This window comes from Rhineura floridana, chromosome 7, assembly GCF_030035675.1.
Source record: "Rhineura floridana isolate rRhiFlo1 chromosome 7, rRhiFlo1.hap2, whole genome shotgun sequence".
In the NCBI taxonomy this organism is placed as follows: domain Eukaryota; kingdom Metazoa; phylum Chordata; class Lepidosauria; order Squamata; family Rhineuridae; genus Rhineura; species Rhineura floridana.
The window spans coordinates 97,483,129-97,503,283 of record NC_084486.1 but is presented as its reverse complement, the minus strand read 5'-3'; the positions used below and the strand labels follow the sequence as shown (position 1 = coordinate 97,503,283).

At 42.9% G+C, this 20,155-nt stretch overlaps 1 protein-coding gene and 1 pseudogene across 1 annotated transcript in view; both read right to left on the bottom strand.

Annotated features, from left to right (window-relative positions):
- The window catches only part of RAB6B (RAB6B, member RAS oncogene family), an 88,054-nt gene that overhangs the window by 54,201 nt on the left and 13,698 nt on the right, over positions 1-20,155 (bottom strand). The gene's annotated exons all lie outside the window — the stretch shown is intronic.
- LOC133389791 (5S ribosomal RNA) lies at positions 10,169-10,287 on the bottom strand (annotated as a pseudogene).

Sequence of the window (20,155 nt, the reverse complement as noted above, 5' to 3'; positions counted from 1 at the left end):
CACAAGAAACATCTATTTATCAAAATACAAAATATTTTCAGATATTGCTGTATTTATTACTTGTATCCATTACATATTTCTACTGTGAAAAGATAAATTTATAGCTAACTGTTTTTCAATCACCCTTGTGGGTTGGTCCAATATGTTGAAAATGGTTGTAGCAGACAGAAAGCTGCTCTTTTTCTCTGTGTTTAATAATAATAATAATAATAATAATAATAATATCCCGCCCTTGCTCACAGTAGGAGCCCAATGTCTTTTCAGTCCAATTAATTAGTCCAACCCTTGGTCAAGTAACAAATCTAAAGAATACACATAGCTATGAAAGATCACAGGTGTCACTTCAGCGCTAACATGATTTACAGATATGTAATACAGGCATACCCCGCTTAACATTGCCTCGCTATAACGTACATGCTCCATTTGTCCCCATACCCCGCTTAACGTTCGCGCTTCGCAATAACGTATACTTTATTGGCATGACGCCGCTTCCATCTAGTGGTGATTGCGTGCAGTACAAGTGAAGACAATTGCTTCACTTAAAGGTTATTTTCGCTTAAAGTATACTCTCCGGTCCCATTGCATACGTTAAAGCGGGGTATGCCTGTAATTGGTGAGGAAGGGCAAAGGAGAAGTTACACAGACTATTTCCCAGAACTCAGGTTTCCCCTTTAAGTTGCACACCCAAATGGACATATTCATAAGAGCATTAAATATGGAACACTGCTGTGCCTTTTGTACAGCAACCTTTTAGTGGAATAGATCTTGGCATGGAATTTAATGTTGACTATGTATCCTCGCTCTGCAGAAGCCACAGCAATATTGATGCCTGGCAGTAAGAATATTACAAGCAGATGACAATATGAAAATCAGCATAAAAATGTAGCAATAACTATTTCCAAGGTAGCTTGAGCTAAATAGGTATCTGTCAGTGTATCTGGATGGGAAGAGCCATAGCTTAGCGACAGAGCACCTGCTTTGCACGCAGAAGGTCCCAGATTAAATCCCCAGCATCTCCAAGTGGGGTTGGCAGAGAATCTGAAATCCTGGAGAGTCACTGTCAGTCAGTGCAGACAATAAAGAGCTAGATAGACCAACAGTCTGACTTGGTATAAGGAAGCTTCCTATGTTCCTGTATCTAGAGCCATTTAAATCATCCAGGAAATGGGCACTTGGGAAGACAGTCCTTTGGGTTTCAAATGAGAGAAGCCATGCATAGCTAGCTAGATTTAGCACAGATGCTATATATTGTTGTATGCTCCTAATGTCTCTAAGCAGTGAGAGGTATTAAGGGCAGCGCTACTGGGTTGAGTTGTCTTTGGATAAGAGAGCACTGGAGACTTAAGGTGTCCTTGCAAGGCAAAAATTGTGGCAGCAAAAAAGGCACCCCTTCAAGTAGGGAGTGAAAGTTCCATCAGTTTCAGTTCTCTCTGTTCCTCATTTTTCCAATCTTAAATTCAGTTCTCCACATTTCTGCAGCAATTTGCTTTTTTTACAAAAAAAAATTCTCATGAAAACTCTCCAGCATTTTAGTGTGAATTTCTCCTAATAAACAAATTTCTGTAGGCACTTTTGACTAATGTACACATTTTTGCAAGCAATTGCTTGTCATATAAAGCATTTTTGTATGTTATGTTGTATTTCTTTTTATGCCCATTTTCCCCTAAGATGTGCATTTTTGTAAACATGGTTTGGTTGGTGAATTGCATTGCAAAATTCGAATAAGGGCGAATTTTGAAAGATGGCTGTGTTTTGGTTCTCATATGGTCTCGGAAAGGACAAATATGATAGATTTAGCTCCAAATGCGAATTGAATAAAATTTCTCACCTTTCCCTACCTTCAAGGCAGTAGGATCCATTAGCCTACGTCAGATCCCCACAAAGAGGCCAGTTACACTGAGGTGCCTCACCTTCAACAAATTCCCTTGCACTGACCTCACCACTTCCAAACTGTAAGCTGCTCTTTGAACACCAACACATACAGCATGTATATGACCAACTCTGAGTTCTGATGAGCACATCATTTAAATCCACAGCTCTGCTACCAATGAGAAAAAACATCTAAAAATTAGCTTTTATTGCTGAGACACCAACTGATTATAATGGGCTAGTTGCCTAACAAAGATACAATCAGTCAGCAGCCCTAAACAACATCATCATCATAACAACCACCTCTCATCTGAAAGGAGAGTTACCTTTAGAACAGGGGTGGGAAACCTGTGACCCTCCAGACGTTGCTCCCATAATCCGTGATCATTGTAGATGGGAGTTAGTCAACAACATTTGGAAGGCCACAAGTTCCCTATCCCTGCTCTTAGATTAATCAGACTGAGTACCTACAGGGCAGTGTATACTTGGCTGTAACAAATCAAGCTATGTTGGGGTGGGGGATTTAAACTTTTCAACCTGAATTCTGCAAATATTTACTGATACCTGTATCAGGACAGCAGGGGGGGGAGTGCTTTGACCACTACCAGCTCTGTTCAACATACTCTGGCTTCTGCAATTTCACAGCTAACATGTTTTTCTAACTTTTTTCATGTAGTACACAAACCAGGGCCACAACTGATACCAAGTGTATTGAATAAGGTTGAATGTGATTTTTTTTTTGCAAGATCTGTATCTCAGTAGTTGGAAAATAGGTGGTGACCTTTGCAGGTACCACTGTCTTATGTGTTTTTTATGATGTTGAATTTGGTACCCAGTTACTTTTCCAACAGATTACTGTGTGAACAACGTAGATAGGTTATTTGACCCTACACCACAGTCATAACACCCAATATTACACATCTCCATCACCGGGAAACTCTCCTCTTTAAGGTGCATCATCATTCCCTAGGGCAAAAGGTGCTGTTTTTGTGCAAAGCACATCAATGAGCAATGGCCACAATCTGCACTTATGAATAAGGGAACTGTGGCTGTGTACCCCAAAATAAGAATTGGGCCACCCCAAATGGCACTTCCACACCACAAGGGGAATGTCCCCTACAGCATGCCTTAGAGTCCTACCTATTGCTTTCTTATTGTGCATGGCACTGTCAGCTATAGCAACTTTTTTTCCTGGGTATATACGGTCTAACTTGTTCATTTTCAGATTAGTCAGCATTCGTCTCCTCCTCAAACAGATGTTCGCCATCCTCTGTACTCAAGTCCTGGTTACTACGATTGGGGAGTTTGCACATATCAATGCACATGAGCCCATTATTTATGCAGACACCTTTTGGTAGCTCACACTTCTTTGTGCAGTTGCAGGCTAGCAGCTCAAGCATGGTCTGAGGCGCTGGCAGGTCCTCCACCCAGTGTACAACTAGCTGCTTGGTCCCATCTCTGACTTCCAGCCACTGCCGACAGGACTTGCTGTTCTCAGGTCCTTCTCTAAACCCCTTCTCCATGTTAATTGTTCACTGACATGCTCCTGACATGCAAAAAGGTGAAATTTCCTGTTATAGGGGGAGATGATGCCACCTCTCCCACCATTGTAATGTGAGAACTGAGAGAAGCCACAGCAGCTATATTTAACCTTTTTCACAGCAACCAAAGGCGCAGGAATCCTATTGTACATTGAATCTGGCAATACTGATTAGACAAAGAGCTGGCGTTTAGGACCAAGATGAATTAAAAATACAAAATTGGAGAGTCTGCATGGCTGAACAGACTGTGCTGATTACTAAAAATTAACTATACAGACACAAATTTAACAAATACATAAAAGGAGCCATTAGACATGCAGGAACATAAAACCACAGCTAATAAAAATTAGGTTCTTTTGTAATTTGATTTGTGGACTAAGTTCAAGCCATTCAGTTTAAATGTCACAGCAGCAATCTGTGCCAACTAATCTTTGTATGAAAGATAAAGAATATGCTGCATTCAAGTACTCCTTTGCTACATGCTAATTCAAACCTCCATTTTGGGTTTTAAGGGCAACCACAGTTTACCATGATGACCAAACTGGGCAAACTATGGTTAGTACTAACCAGGAATTGCTTTCAAATCACAATTTGAAACCGTGGTTTGAAGTATGCTTGCAAACCATGGTTCAGAGGCAATTAGTTAGTAAGGTTAGTACTCACCACTGTTTGCTTGGTTCAGGCAGACATCATAGCAAGTTATGATTACCACAAATCATGAAAAGAAAGGTACAACTGAGATTAAAGAAGGATGGAAGAGGGAGCAAGCACATGAGCCTATTTCACATTACCAATCCTCCAAACAATTATGTTAATTTAACTAATTTCTGGTTTACTTTAATGCACACAACTGGGACCTGCAACATAACTATCAATAGTCTCAGTATCAAAACTTACGTATCTGAATATTTGTGTTCTCATTTTGCACTGTACATTCCTTTTTCATTTCTGTGTTTTGCTTCCCATTCTGCTGTGAAGGTGTTTCTTTAATACACCTTGAATAACTATTGTTGAGGCATTGGCAAAGGTATAATCTTAGCACAAGATTCAAGGGAATGGTTCTGGCAATGAAAATATGTACAGAGCCAACCTCCAGTAAACTGAGAGAGGCTATTAGGGTGGCTTCCTTCTCAGGATTAATCTCATCTCAGTTTTTAGATGCTTTGGGAGCATGGCATAGTTAGTTGTAACAGCTACTTTTTCTATTCCATGAATATCCTACTTGATAGTTGATGGTAATATAGTGGGTGTTTCCCTCTAAAGGATGTTTCCAGCTACCTGTGAATTCCATTCAGCAGAACAAACACACACACATTACTCTAAACCCTTCCAGTAAAACAGACACTGGAAACAACTACATATTATGGCAGATCTATTCCTTTATCAATATTTGCTTTTGTAAACTGCAGAAAAACTGCATTCCTAGGCCACACCCACGCCAGACATTTATTCCACTTTAAATAGTCATGGCTTCCCCCAAAGAATCCTGGGAAGTGCAGTTTGTGAAGGGTGCTCAGTCTTATTAGGAGACTCCTATTCCCCTGACAGAGCTCCAATGGCCAGAGTGGTTTAACAGTCAGCCCCTCTTCCTGGAGATTTCTGTTGGCTGTAGCTCTGTGAAGGAAAAAGGGCATCTCCTATCATCTCTCAGCACCCTTCACAAACTACATTTCCCAGGATTCTTTGGGGGAAGCCATGACTGTTTACAGGGCCGGTGCCAGGGGGCGGCCAGGTCGTGCGCTGGCTGATGGCCCCTGGGGCCCTTCTTTAGGATGGGAGGGTAGCGGTCCCATTCTGCGATCTGCAGCAGTGGCTCCTGACCCTGCCACGGATCGTGGAGAGTCCCCCCCAAATACAGTCAGTGCAGGTTTACTGAAGCATGCATGCATGCATGCCCCATCTACCTCTCTCAGCCAAGATGGCGGCAGAGGCTTCCCTAAGGGGCTACTGCCCCTGCTGCCATCTTGGTTGATGGCATGCATGCATGCATAACACACAGATAATTTACAGGGACAATAGAGGTAGGTGGGATACGCAGGTAGGTGTATTAGCCTGTGGGGGGTTGGACTACGGCGCCATGGTGCCCAAGGGTCCAGGCATGCCTGGAATCAGCCCTATCTGTTTTAAAGTTAAATAAATGTCTGGTGTGGATGTGGCCCTAGTGACTGGTGAGTTAAATTTTCGAGTTTCACTAATATTTTCTGAGACAACAATCACAACATTGAAAGCTGATGATGATCAGACAGACAACTTGCAAACCTGAGATTTCCCAATATTCATTATTCGTTCATCCCATTTATTTATACCTGTCCTTCCCTCCAACAAGAAGTCCAGAGGAGGTAACATCATTAAACAAACCAGAGCTTGGAAGTAACTAGTTACAAGTAACGAATTACTTGTACTTCATTCCTTTGAGTAACAAGTGGGTAATTCATTTACATTTTGATTGTAATAGAACTAGGAGTAATTGACTACTTTTGTGGAGTAATTGTGACGTTTCCAGAATTACTTTTGGGCATTACTGGGGGGGAGAGCAGGGGGAAGTCTTCTGCTTCTCTGATTTGTGGATGAAAATCATGTGCCTCAAACTGGGCTTCTGTACAGCGTCGTTCTTCCCTCATGCTCTGTGGGTGGGTAGGAGGCAACGAGGGAGGAGGCAGAGAGTGAGATGGGGTGGAGTGGAAAAAACAATTATTTAAAAAAACGGATAGTGGTGGTGAAGAATGGAGTGGAGGGAAAAAGGGTCCGGAGGTCAAGAACATGGATAAAGGAGGAGAAGGAGGCAACAGCAGAATGGAGATAAAGAACTGTGGAGGTGAAAGATGACAACATGTTTTGGCACACAAAGTGGCCTCCACCACCGGCTACTGTGCTGCATTTGCAGTATTTTAACTTTTTTGCATCTCGGGAAAATGTTTGCTTGAGTGAGTGTCCCTTAGTTGGTGGCAGGGCAGGGTCCAGGAGGTGGTTATGTGAGAGAGATTATGCTTGCTGGCTGAGGGGGGGGGGGTTGCACTTGGTTTAACATGCAAAGATCTGAGTAGTGGCTTCAGCCTCCCTCCCCACCACCCTTACCAGTGGAGAGACCACCATTGCTATCTTATGAATAAAAATAATTATTCTACTGCCTCTGTATGTGTTTGTTTATTTTTAATGTTGTTTTAGGCTACTTAGATGTGCAGCAGCCAAGGCCAGCACCTTGTAGGCGTTTTTTTTAAAAAGTATCTGAAATGTAATTGTAGTGATTACTTTGGAGGAAAAGTAAAGTAATCAGTTACTTTCAAAGCAATTGTAATTGTAATGGCAATTACTGCTTTTTTGGGCCATGTAACTGTAATTTATTACTTTTTAAAAGTAATCTTCCAAGCTCTGAAACAAACATAATAATTTCAAAAGACAACTAAACAGAAATATCTGGCTGTAAAGATGCCATGAAAAAGCTGTAAATAAACTTTCCAACCAGTCCTTAAGATAACACCATGTTAATATGTATAACATTCATAAACATCAGTGAACAATTGGACACTAAAACACAACCCATATTTCAGCCACACACACCACACTCAAGCAGCCAATATAGATTATGCAAACAGAATGTTGGAGACAAAATCACCCTGGAGTCAGCAGAAAGCAAGAGAAGAACTAGAAAGAACCAATTACATATTGATAGCACAGGATACAAAGAGTCACCATATTCCCAAACCCCCTCATGTCCTGCCCTATGACTGTAGGTTAATACAGCAGCAGTCTGCGCTACTCTCATGCAAAACTGAAAGCTGGCCTCCAGAAATGGTAGGGATAGTAGGATCTCTCAATTTCAGTTTTCTCAGTATCTCATTTTTCCAGTCTTAAATGTTATTCTCCACATTACTGCAGCAATATGAGTGTCATGAAAATTCTTCAGCATTTTAGTACAAATTTCTCCTAACAAACATTTTTATATTGCAGTTTTGACTCATGTACACATTTTTGCAAGCAACATTCTCTAATATAATGCATTTTAATATTATTTTCACTAATAAGTTAATTTTTATGCACATTCCCCTAATATATGCATTTTTGTGAACATTGTTTGGTTTGAGAACTGCATTGCAAAATCTGCATAAGTGTGAATTTTGAACGATGGCTGTGTTTTGGTTCTATTGTTCTGGCAAGTGCACATTGAATAGATTTGCCTTTCAATGCAAACTGCATCGAATTTCTCCCCCATGCCTAAGCAGTGCTTATGACTTTTATAGCTCAACCTGAAGCATGCTCACAAGATGCCAGTTACACATTTCCTCCAGGATAGAGAGCAGGCACTACAGTCTCAGCCACTCAGTAAGCAGATCTATTCAAGAGTCAATCTGAGAGTTTAACTAGTATTACTTTAGGCAAAAACAATAACCCATCCAGAGTTTCTCCCAGAAAGGATAGTATTCAATACCCTGTTATAAGTCAGCTTAAGAAAAAATAAATCTCACTACTGGGTTTTGGGGAACTGGGGGAGAGTTATAAAACCAAAAGGTTGGCAGAAATTGTTAAAAGAGCAAAACAAATTTGGAATGTATATGTATATGAACATTCTTTTCCTTTTTTAAATTACCAGCACTTCCTAGAAAAGCCTGTCTGTGAGATGCCTAGTGGTTGGGGGTCCTAGTGCAGTTCTCAAAATAAGGCACCTTTCCCCCTCCCCAAACATGTGCAGTTTTCATGTTTTCAACTCACTTAACTCATCATTGTTTCTGCTTATTTCCTATACTGGGCCAGTCACCAATTTTCAACCTAACCTGGCTGCTGTGAGATGCCAATTTGCAGAAATTCAAGTTCTCTCTCTCTCTCCCCAATGGGCATTATTGCTTTAAGAGTTAACTTTTTGTTTTAAGTTGCCCTCATAGGTGAAGATTTTTTTTAAAAAGTGTTCAAAATTCAAATGGTCAGATTCTGACATTTTGAAAACTGATTCAAATTTTCATTTCAGTTGTGTACTGGGCACATAACATTCAGCACTGCATACACACGCACACAGTCTCACAAGACAATTCTGGCTCAAACCGATTGACGGCTACATTCTCTATATTTTAGATGTGTAACCATCAGTAGAACATAGATCCAATGAGTAAGGAGAAGGATGAGGTGGTGGTAGTAGCGGTGGCGGGCCCCTACAGCAACAAAGATGGGCAGTGGTGGCCAGGCCCAGAACTGGGGATGGTGAGAGGCCCAGCGCTGGGGATGGTGGGGGCCCCCTTGAGCTGGCCCTAGGGCCAGTGCCTGACCTGGCCGCCCACTAGCACTGGGCCTGGATGTGACTATAGGCTAATTAACAGAGTGGAGACAAAGTCCCTAATCAACAGCTTGGTAACTTGCTTAAAAGATCAATGGGTTAGAGGGAGAAGAAAACCATGTTATATAGGAGGCCAGACAAGAGTTGCCAAAAGAAGAGTCCAGGAGCCTAGGACATAAGATAACTACTGTTAGATACAAGTTCATCTCTGTCAGCTGAATCTGCAGGACAGGTTTATCTTGCTGAATATGTTGACTAGTTAAACAGGTTTGTTAGTGGGTAAAAAGTGTGGAGATGTGTGTGTTATGTGAAACTTTGTATTAAGGGTTTCAGGGTGATTTAAATGACAATTTGTGTGTCAGGGTTGTGGGTTATTTATCAGGATTGCTTCGTTGCTCACAGTGAATCAGTTAGGTTTCACAAGTCAAGACAATTTAGTTTTTATTACTGTGTAAGAACCCTGGATCTGAAGGGCGTTAAAATGTCTACTGCTTTGATGACAGGGCTTTGTTTAGAGGAGAACAACATCCAGATATAATACTCAACTTTGCTTTTACTGACTCCATAAGTACCGTTGTCCACATCTAAAATTAACTCCCAGCTTTCCTAACAGAACTACCATCCTCCCCCACTTTACTTCTGCTCTCTTCCTTCGAAGAGACTTGTGAGTTTCAACTACTATTGACCAATTTGTGAATATTGGCTATTTCTTCTCTGTTCTGACAGGCAATGCTGTAACCTGTGATCATTTTGCACTGGAAGCAATTGCACCTAACGATAACGCTTTGAATGGTGATGATAAAAGCCTATCAGATATTGAAGACTGGGCTTCCATCATGCCCTCCCTGATCAGCAACATCTTTTCCCCCCTTCCCCACTTGTGGTGAAACCTCATCATGTGTGCGTCTCACTTTGACTTGGAGGAAAATTTCCGTGAAACTCAAAACCTTGCTCACTGACTATGTCATGATTTTTAATTGGTCCTTATAAAAGGTATTAGGTTATATCCAGATTAAGATAGTTGAACTGCAACTATGGCCCCATTGAAATCAATGGATCAAATTAGTCATGATTAAATACCATTGGTTTCAAACAGGAAACAAGTGCTGCTTGGTCTGCATCCAACCCGTTATGTTTCTGTTCCCATTTGGACTTGCATAGAACTGCTACATGTCAAATAAAGGGAGTAATGCTACACAATAGTATGGTATACTAAGCTACGAATCAGGAAGTTCCCAGCTCAAATATCATCTCTGCCTTAGATAGCCTTAGGTAAGCTGCTCTCTCAGTCTCTCTGCAAACAACAGAGGGGACATAACAATACTGACTTACCTTACAGGGCTGTTGTAAGGATTACAATTAGATAATATATGTTAATTAGGTGTTGTTGTTATATGCCTTCAAGTCGATTACAACTTAGGGCGGCCCTATGAATCTTTTGGATATATTCATAGGGTTTTCATGGCAAGAAGTATTCAGAGGTGGCCTTCCTCTCAGTCTATGGCACCTGGTATTCCCAGGCGGTCTCCCGTCCAAGTACTAACCAGGCCTAACCCTGTTTAGCTTCCGAGATCAGATGAGATTGGGCATGCTCAGGGTAGTGTAGCTGTAGGTGAATTAGATAATGTATATGAAATGTCTGAACACTTGGAAATGCTATCTAATGCTATTAATACTCTTATCCCTAAATGATTGCCTTTCCAACATATGCAAAGGCTGTCAATGCCTACGGAGCCCAGGTCTCTCTGGAAAATAAATAAATAGAAAACAATGTTGCATTACCCACCCACCCCGCAATAGCAAGGGAATTTGAATACAGAAATGCAGAATGGGAATCTGACCAAACCTACCTTTGTCCCTTTGCAACTGCTAAAGGAAGATGTGTGTATAGCTATTCTAAATAGGTTTTGGGTTTGTTTTTTTAAAGCAAACAAATCTTCGCTATCTTCACTTTGAGTTGCTTCATGCCTTCATTTTAATTTTATTATGCATTTATTTATTTATTATTTGATTTATACCCCACCCTTCCTCCCAGCAGGAACCCAGGGAGGCAAGGGAATATCTACTCTTACAGAATAAATCCACAGAATAAATACCAGATTTGTTTTTAGTGGACCCCATTTTGCAAATGTTGGCCAAGCAACGTTTCCTAAAAAAATCAGGTGAGATGGGAATTTTGCACAGGGCATCCACATAGGGCCAATGAGGATTTCCCCTGCACTCCCATTCACTTATGCAGGCCAGAATCAGTATGCAGAACAAGATCTGTGCACTGGACCCAGGAAGTGATGAATATCCAATCATTACTAGTGCTAACATTTGCATCCACAGATGCAGCTTTTCAAAGCCCAGTTAAAGTGGGGAGCTGGGGGTGGGGGAGAGAATGCCACTCAGCTCTGCACACAAAACGCCTGAGAAACTGAGCAGTTACTCAGCAAACATGAAGCAAGCAGGCTATTTGTATTCCGATCCCATGAGCTGCCAGCATCCTGCTCAATGTTTCTGAAGGGAAATGTAGCCCTTAGAAGAACCCTTTGAAACATGCCTTGGAAAAATAAATTGAGCTATAAGATGCAATTCCTGGGGCTCACACACAGATCTAACAAAGTATAATGTGGAAAGGGACATAGGAACGTCTGTAAAATAAATTATGGTAGTGTTGCACTTAATGGTGCTTCTTCCACACAAAGCAGTGCAGTTGAAAGCAACACTGTTGTTATGTCCCCCACCACTGCTTCTGAAATCATAGATCTATCCACACACCAACCCAGGCAAGCTTCCACCTGCTCTCTCATGCTTTGCCTCCAACTGCACAGAGATGCAAGCAAAGCGTCAGGCTATCTGGCTCCACCCATGTTCAGTGTCTGACTTACTGAAAGGCCAGGAAGGTCTGCCCCACTAAGCTATTGCTTTTAACAAGGCAGTGGTTGATTTGAGTAAAATTGGGACAGGCTTTCATTAATGTGGATTTCACGAATCCCACCACCACCCTTTGCCCCCTTATACTGAGTCAGACCATTGGTCTATCTAGCTAAATATTGTTTACACTGACTGGCAGCGGCTCTGCAGGGTTTCACACAAGGAACTCTCCCAGACCTACAGGGAGACACTGAGGATGGAACCTGGGACCTTCTGCATGCAAAGCAGATGCTCTACCACTGAGCTACGACCTGTCCCCACTGATGTACTAAATCAAGACACTGCTTAAGAGGTGGTGATATCAGGAAGCTCACACATTCCAAGAAAAATGATGTCCCTGGTAAAGGGCCCCCAAATTAACAACAACAACAACAACAACAACAACAATAATAATAGTTATGTGCCTTCAAATCAATTTCGACTTATGGCGACCCTATGAATCAGTGACCTCCAATAGCATCTGTTATGAACCACCCTGTTCAAATCTTGTAAGTTCAGGTCTGTGGCTTCCTTTATGGAATCAATCCATCTCTTTTTTGGCCTTCCTCTTCTTCTACTCCTGTTTTCCCCAGCATTATTGTCTTTTCTAGTGAATCATGTCTTCTCATTATACGTCCAAAGTATAACCTCAGTTTCATCAATTGAGTTTCTAGTGATAGTTCTGGTTTAATCTGAACCAGATCTTGTAAATTCAGGTCTGTGGTAATAATAATAGAAAAAAAGCTGCTGTGAGACCCAGACAATTTATGCAAGCAGCTTCTGAGGCATGAATGGACATATCCACCTGGAAGATGGAGACCATGGCAGAAGTGCATGCCTCCAAGCCAGTCTGTGGCTTCTTTGAGTCCTGCTCAAGGGGAGGGGCTTGGGACACGCATCAAGGCGTTAAGCAATGCTACTGTGGGTGCTGTCCGAGGCCTGGAAAATCCTGCTCCTCATGGTGAATAATCTTTGCTCTTCTGCTGTCCAACAGCCTTCGACCTGCTCTAACACTTGTTTCTTACCCACATGCCTCTGCCGTGTTGGCAGAGTATTTCACTTAGTAACTGTGGGGCCCCAAGCAGCTACAACAAGACACCAACACATAAGACATCCAGGGGCTACAATATTGGGTAGAATAAACCGTATCTTGATTTTTGTTATGATGAGTAGCACCTTCCAGCTTCAGACTTTGTGTCTATCTCGAATAACTATTTGTGTGCCTCCACGTCCTCCTTCCACTGGAAGAATAATTGCATTAGAACTGTGGCCTCAGCCTTTGTCAAGAGAGAGCCAGTTTCTTTTCAGAAGGGAGCCAAAACCTTAGAAGAAACCCAGAGAGAATTACTGCCCCGCTGCTCTCATTGGGAAGCCTGTGAAGATGCTGAGCAGGGCGGGGGAACCATTTTTATCCATTAGCCAGGCAGTCCAGCCAGATCAATACTAGATCAAAGGTGTCTAGCAGAAGACAGTCCCTGCAATCCATCATGATGCTCTCAGGGCTCTTCAACATTATCCAGGCAGCACATGGGGAAAGCTTGGACTGACTGAATGGGGGCTGACCAGAGCGGAAAGAGACACTATAGCTGCTTTGTAGTCTATCTATAGACAATTGCCGGCTTGCAAAAGGCTCCACATTTTGAACACAGAATATCCCTTTATGTTTCTGAACAGTATCTAAATACAGCTGGTGGTAACATTCTGGTGGTGGTGCTTTTAACTTAGTGGTGCCTAAAAACCCATCATATCACTCACATGATCTGCAGAACCCAAAATGACATTTGGCTAACTTAAGAGTGGGTTCACTCGAGATGTTTTTCCAAATAGCTCCTTATTGTGCAGCCCATTTACAGGCAAATGAGTAACTTGAGTATTGCTAGATCCTGCTAGAATCGTGAATTCTGGGCCCCACTGGTGCAGCTCTTGCCAGTAATCTGTTTGTAGCAGGAGGTAAAAGCATCTCACCTTATACTAGGCTATTATTCCCCATAGCACTACCAATTTAATCTGACCAGGAGCTCATCGAGGGCCCTAAGGTGCTTTTTAAAGAGATTAAGGCAATTACAGATAATGGATAGCTAAGCCTTCCTGGCAGGAGGAGCAAAGGAGAGCTATAGCTCAGTGTTTTGTATCCAGAAGGTCCCAGATTCAGTTCCTGGCATCTGCAGGCAAGGCTGGGAAAAGACTCCTGAACAAAATCCTGGGCAGTCACTGCCGGTTATTGTAGAATGGGGTGGAGGAATTTATGCCCCTCCAGTGCTTGTTGAACTACAACTCCCATCATTCCCAGCTACTGGTCATGCTGATGGTACGGTTAGTGTTATTTTGCAGTACTGCTGCTCCTTGCTTGCTCATGAGTTGCCAGACACATTCTTCAACCTGTAGTAATACTAGTACTTCTGTCTCTTTCTACTGGGATCAGGGCTGGTGCCAGGCATAACTGGGCTCTTGGGCACCAGCCTGCTCCGGGCCCACAGTGCCATAGTCCAAAACACACACACACACAATACAGGCGGTATGGGGCTAATAAGCCCACCCGCACACTCCACCTACCTCTCATGTCGTGTGAGTGACATGTATGCACAATGCGCATGCCTGCCATCAATCAATGTGGCAGAAGGAGCATTAGCCCCTTATGGAAGCCCCTGCCACCATCTTATGTGCATAGCATGGACGGCATTCACACTGGCAGGAGGGGTAGGTGGGGCGTGCAGGTGGGCTTATTGAAGCCCATGCTGCCTATATTGGGGGGGATGCCTGGGAGCAAGCTCTCTGCGATCCATGGCAGCTTTGGTTGCAGGACTGATGCTGCTGCGGATCACAGAACCAGAGCACCACCCTCCCACCATAAGTAGGGGCTCTTCAGGGCCCAACCTTGTCGCCCTCTGGTACTGGCCTTGACTGGGATTTTCCAGACCTGTTTATGATGGCTTTTTTGCTTATTGCATTGTCCTTGCCACTTGATTTCCAAGTGAACCAGCAGCATGCCAAAATTACTATTATTGATGGGCGTGGCTTCAGTCCTACAGTCTAGTACCCCATATTTAGCCTTAATGTCGGGCAGATAGGAAGGAATCTATGGAACAAAAGTTTTATCTTTCAATGGCTGGACCATTTTCTTTAGCTATTTCTAAACTTGCACTTGCTTAATTTGAAAGCTCATACCTTTCCGCCAAACCTTCATTTTTCACTGGATACATTATTATTCAACACCACCTGGAGATATTTGAATGACAGGTGGTACATAAGTATTTTAGTAAATAAAATACTTTTGATTAAACTCCATTTTTTTAAAGATAATTTAGATAATCTGGGCCTGTACTTTTAGTCCTCGGGGTGTAATGAGTTCTGTTTTGTTGGTGTCTCCCCCCCCCCTTTTTAAAGGTTTTATGTTTTCTCTTGTATTTCTTTTTTTTAAAAAAAATATTGTAAATTACCCAGAGACATTTGTTATGGCGTGGCATACAAAGAGCACTCCTTTTTAATATGCCCTGTTCTTCACAGTTCTCAGCAGTTAGAAGCCACAAATGGAAAATGCTGTCAGTGTCGCAGATTACGGTGAGTGTTCATTAATATGAAATTAATCATGCATTCAATATCCAATTGGTGCACATCCTTTTGCCAGTAGCAAAACCTGAGCAAAGAAACACTACAGTACACCACTGTCCCCCCTACTCAGCCCACCCCAAATCGTATCCTTATCAGTAAGGAGAGTACAGAGATTTCCATTTTAAAATCATACATTTAATTAATGTTTAATATTTAAATAGTCATGTGTGGGTGCACATGCATTCATTTTTTAAGAAAAAAAGGGGAAGGCACACATAATTCTATGCACACATGAGTGTCTGGGCAGGCGCACATGGATTTACCCAAATTAAAAAAAAGATGACATTTCAAATACCACCTTCTTCCTGCACTTTACACAATTCCAGTGATATGCAGTGCAGAGTTGCATGATACAGAAAGATGATATAGTGCACTGACTGAAACTCTAATTTTTAAAATTGCACTTTCCACTGGCATGTAGCATGGAATGACATTATAAATGAAGGAGACACAGTGTTCTAGTTTATGCAGTGTGGCCTCTGAGCAGCAACTGCGCTTGTGAAAAACTCCAGCCTTGCAAATAAGGACTTCAGCGTGGATTGCACAGAACACAGGAAGCAGCCTCATATAGAGTCATTGGTCCATCTTGCTCAGTACTATTGCACTGACCGGCAGCAGCTCTTCAGGGTTTCAGGCAGGAGTCTCTTCCAACCCTACATGAAGACACCAGGGATTAAATCTGGAATCTTCCGCATGGAAAGCAAATGCTCTGCCACTAAGCTATGGCCTTTCCACATCTTGGAGGGCCACAGGTTACCTGTGCAGCCAATACTGAGGTAGATGGACCAATGGTCTGACTCCATATAAGGCAGCTTCCTAAGGTTGCAGGCCACAAGGAAACCTAGAAAGGGTATGTGTTTGTTTGAACAACTAGAAAGGAAGAGCAGAAGTACAAGAACAAAGAGAAAAGAAATCTAAAGATGATACCAAATGATTCCAGACTGCATCTTTAAAAGAGAAGGAAGAGTTAAGTAATGCTATATTATGTATGACTGAATAATGCTTTGAATGTGTCACCTGCTGTGTTCTGTCTAAATGCCAACCAGCATTACAATTAGAGATGCACCAACATTACAGAATATGTCATTTAGGTCAGTTGCTCCAAATTAAAAGTTGATGCAGCTACTAGAATGACTGCCTTAAAAAGTAGAAGCTTTCTTCAAAATTTAAATGCCACCCAGACACGCTTCGCTCTTCAATGGGGGGGAAAATGCCCCTGCATTGATCTATGCCCCAACTTTTCCTATAGGCAACGATGCCTACATCAGCGGTACCCAAACTTATCCCCCCATAGACCCAAGCCCAACACCAGCAGGCAGCTAATTTGGGCACTGGCCAAGGGCCCCTGGTGCTGAGAGGGGCCCCTGCTACTCAGGTTGAGAGAATGTAGCTCCTGCTGCATGAGCCATGCTAACATCAGGTTGCAGAGCATGCACCCCGTGACCCATTGTGGACACAGATCGCGGAGTGGTAGCCATCCTCCTAGGTGCCCCACTGCCGCTGGTGCGGGCTAGCTCCACAACATCCTGTGGTGGCTCTGTGATGGTGTGTCAGCATGCTGTGCACGTATGCCTGCCATCACTCAAGATGGCAGTGGGGCAGTGTGTATGCACAGGTGTGCACACACAGCACACTAATCCGTGATGCAGCCAGACCTACTTAAGCCCCCGAGGGCACCTGCAGGCTGATATTAAAGGTCCACTGCAGGCTGGTGCCAGCCCTGCAAGACCACATGAAAATTACTGAAGATCTTGGCAGACCACCTAATGATTTGTCTGCCTATTGTAGCAATAGTAATGTGCTGTGCTAGATGCTGTATTATTTTTAGTTTTAGCTTCTTTTATTTCTATTGTATTTTATTGCATTACCATTTGAATTCCATAGAACTCAGATTCTATTACAATAGTATGTAACATAATAAATACAATAAAATACAATACATACAAAATAAAAGCAATAAAATACAATTAACATCAATATTATTTAATGTGATGGATGATTTCCAGCAGCTCAGGCTGCAACCATACCTGGTTATCACTATCCACAGTCTAGTCACATCTCTAAACAAGTGCTGTTACACAGCGTACTTGGTGTTGTATTGAAAGACTTATTGGAAACTGCTTGAAACATATTGTTGGTACCACCCCAATCTGAGAGCGGTGAGAGATCCCCAGGGGTCCCTGCGTTTATCCAGTGTTTGGTTTCCTTGGAAAGAAGGTCAGCAGAGACTGTGGTGTCTTTATGAAATATGGTTTATTTATTTACACACATTCCAACCTGAGCTTAAGATGGAGGGGGTTCAAAGCATCAGCAGTCCAATCGCTTGCTTTTCCATCAGGCTTACAGGAGGCACCCTAAAGCCATGGTGCAAAGCCAGCCTCTCTGCCTGCCTCCAGTTCCCAGCCTTTCCTCAGACTCCATTAAAAACACAAGTCTCGCCCTTAGGCCCCAGGAGGGGAGGGGGGCTCTCCTGAAGAGTTTCAGTAACAATAGGATATCCCTGGCCCAGTTAATGGACACTTGATGGGCCCATTAACTCACCTGGCCACTCTGTTAGACTGACAAAGGAAACTCATCTGACCAGTGGAGCTTGTTTCTCATCCTCAGGTGCAGGGTTCCAAATCAGAGGCTGCAAGAGGACTCGTAGAAATCATCCATCTCAACCCCAAACCCATAATAATATCTTGCTGCCAGTTTTGAAACCAGACTGGCTCCCAGTTTACTTCAGAGCACAAGCCAGTGCTGGTTTGTTTGTTTGTTTATTTATTTATTTATTGCATTTATATCCCGCCTTTCTTTTCATGATAGAAATCCAAGGTGGCTTATATACGGTTCCCAGGCTGTCTCCCATCCAGGCACCGACTTGACCACTATAATCAGTGGTGGCTGCATGTCAGTGGGACAGTGGCATCTGCTCAGGGATTTAGTCTGAACTTGCCAGCTGGGGGGCAACTGGGCTCATTGGGACTATGCAGCTTGCCCACAGCTGCACAGGTGGCAGGGCACATAACCCCTGAGCCACTTTAGCTGGCCCTTGACACCCAGGAGACACAAGCGGGGATTTGAACTCACAGACTCTGGACTCCCAGCCAGGCTCTCCTCCCCACTGTGCTATACCAGCTGTATGCTCTAAACAGTGCAAGCATTTTTATTGTGGATACTGCAAAGGATGCAGTTTTGTGAGTGCAATGGGCTCTTATGAGGAATCACTAGTAGTGGAAATATTCACAAAACAGACACTCTTGCCACCTCAGAGCTGCCCTATTTTGTGATTTAGTTGTATTTTATTTCTTTATTTTTCACACCTTACAGGCAGACCATTTCCACTCAATAGCAGGGACATTTATCTACCTGTTTTTCTTTTTTTAAGTAAAAAGGGTTGAACTAGCAAGGCTACTCTGTCCTCCCTGCCACCAATTGTGCCCTCAGAATTGGGGAGAAAAACATGGCTGAAAAAGAGAAAAGACAGACTCAGTTGAGGGAAAGGGGAAGGGAAGCACCATCTAGAGACGTTTGAGTTTGTTGAGAGAGGGAAAGGGTTAAATCATAACCAGACTACTGACAAAATGGCAGATGACACGAGATAACAAGAGGAGGGGGTGAGGAACAAAGAGAAGACAGAGTGCACCAGAGACACGCAAAGGGGTAAAGTGGTGTTGTCAAGCATCCTGATGTATAATTAAAAACCATCCTGATCTCCCACTGAGTGGAAACTACTCTTTCCCCATTAGCCATGCTTGGGCAGCTGGAGCATACGTCACACTTAACAGGGGTCCCTAGAGGTATGTGCATGGCGGAAGCATTGCGATAGGGACTGCTGGTAGCGAGACAGCCACCCAGACAAGAGTTGGCAAGGGAGTGACAACCAGCTGGTCCCACTGCCAAAGTAGCACAGAATCGGGGTGGGGGGAGATGGAAAGAGCTGGCAGCCATAACCCAGAGGTGATCCACACAGTGCCACCAGTGGCTGCTCTCTTTGTAGTGGGTTGGAATTAATAATTCTCAAGTCAATACACCATGCCTAGCAAACTGGGCACCTTTCCACATCGTGCCAGCTGGTGTGCAGCCTCTTCAGCAGAGCTTCCGCTCCATCACAGTAGGAGAGACCATCCAATTCGCTTTGTGTTTGCCGTTGGCCTTTTTTTTAATGTGGTCCTGACAGCAGGTACAGCAAATACAGAGTGCTGCTATTCACAGTTGCCAGGCAACGGACAGCAAAGTGAGCAAGACAGCCTAAAGGGTCAGGCAGAGCTAGCAGTGGCAATGAGCTTCAGGCCACAGCATTGAAGTATGGACATAAATACCACACTAACGTGCAAGCCAAGCCAATGTCTGTCCGCTCAAAAGGAAACCCCACTGACCTAAAACGGCAATTGCTCCCTATCATATGAGCGCATCAGATTGGAGCTATAAGCTGCATATTGCTAAAACACACACTTAGCAGGATGTAAGCCCCATTGGACACAATGGTATTTACTTCCATGCAAATATGTATAGGGTTGCACTGTTAAGTCTCTCTCTCTTGCAAAAGCTAAATGGGAATGTGACCCCAAAGTATAAAAAGGCCACATACAGTAGTGAAAAGATGAGTTATGAAATTATAAGGATTTTCTGAAATTCTGTTGAAAGGTTTGCAAGTCACATGGATGTAATAGAAAGGCACTGGAACAATCCAACACAAAGCAAAAGATAGTCTTGATTTCTATGGACTTGAATGTATGGATTTCTATGTTCTGTGCTGAATTTAATTGTGTTGAATTGTAGCCTCAGTGTTTTAATATATGCAGATTTGACTTAAGCCATTTTCCCCTGATGAAGAGCTATAAACTTCTCTAAACACAATAGGTTCACTTGCTGTTTTATAAGACATATTTTCTATATCCAGTGTGGCATAGTGGTTTGAGAGTTGGACTGTGACCTGGGAGATGAGGGTTCGAATCCCCACATAGCCATGAAGCTTACTGGGTGACCTTGG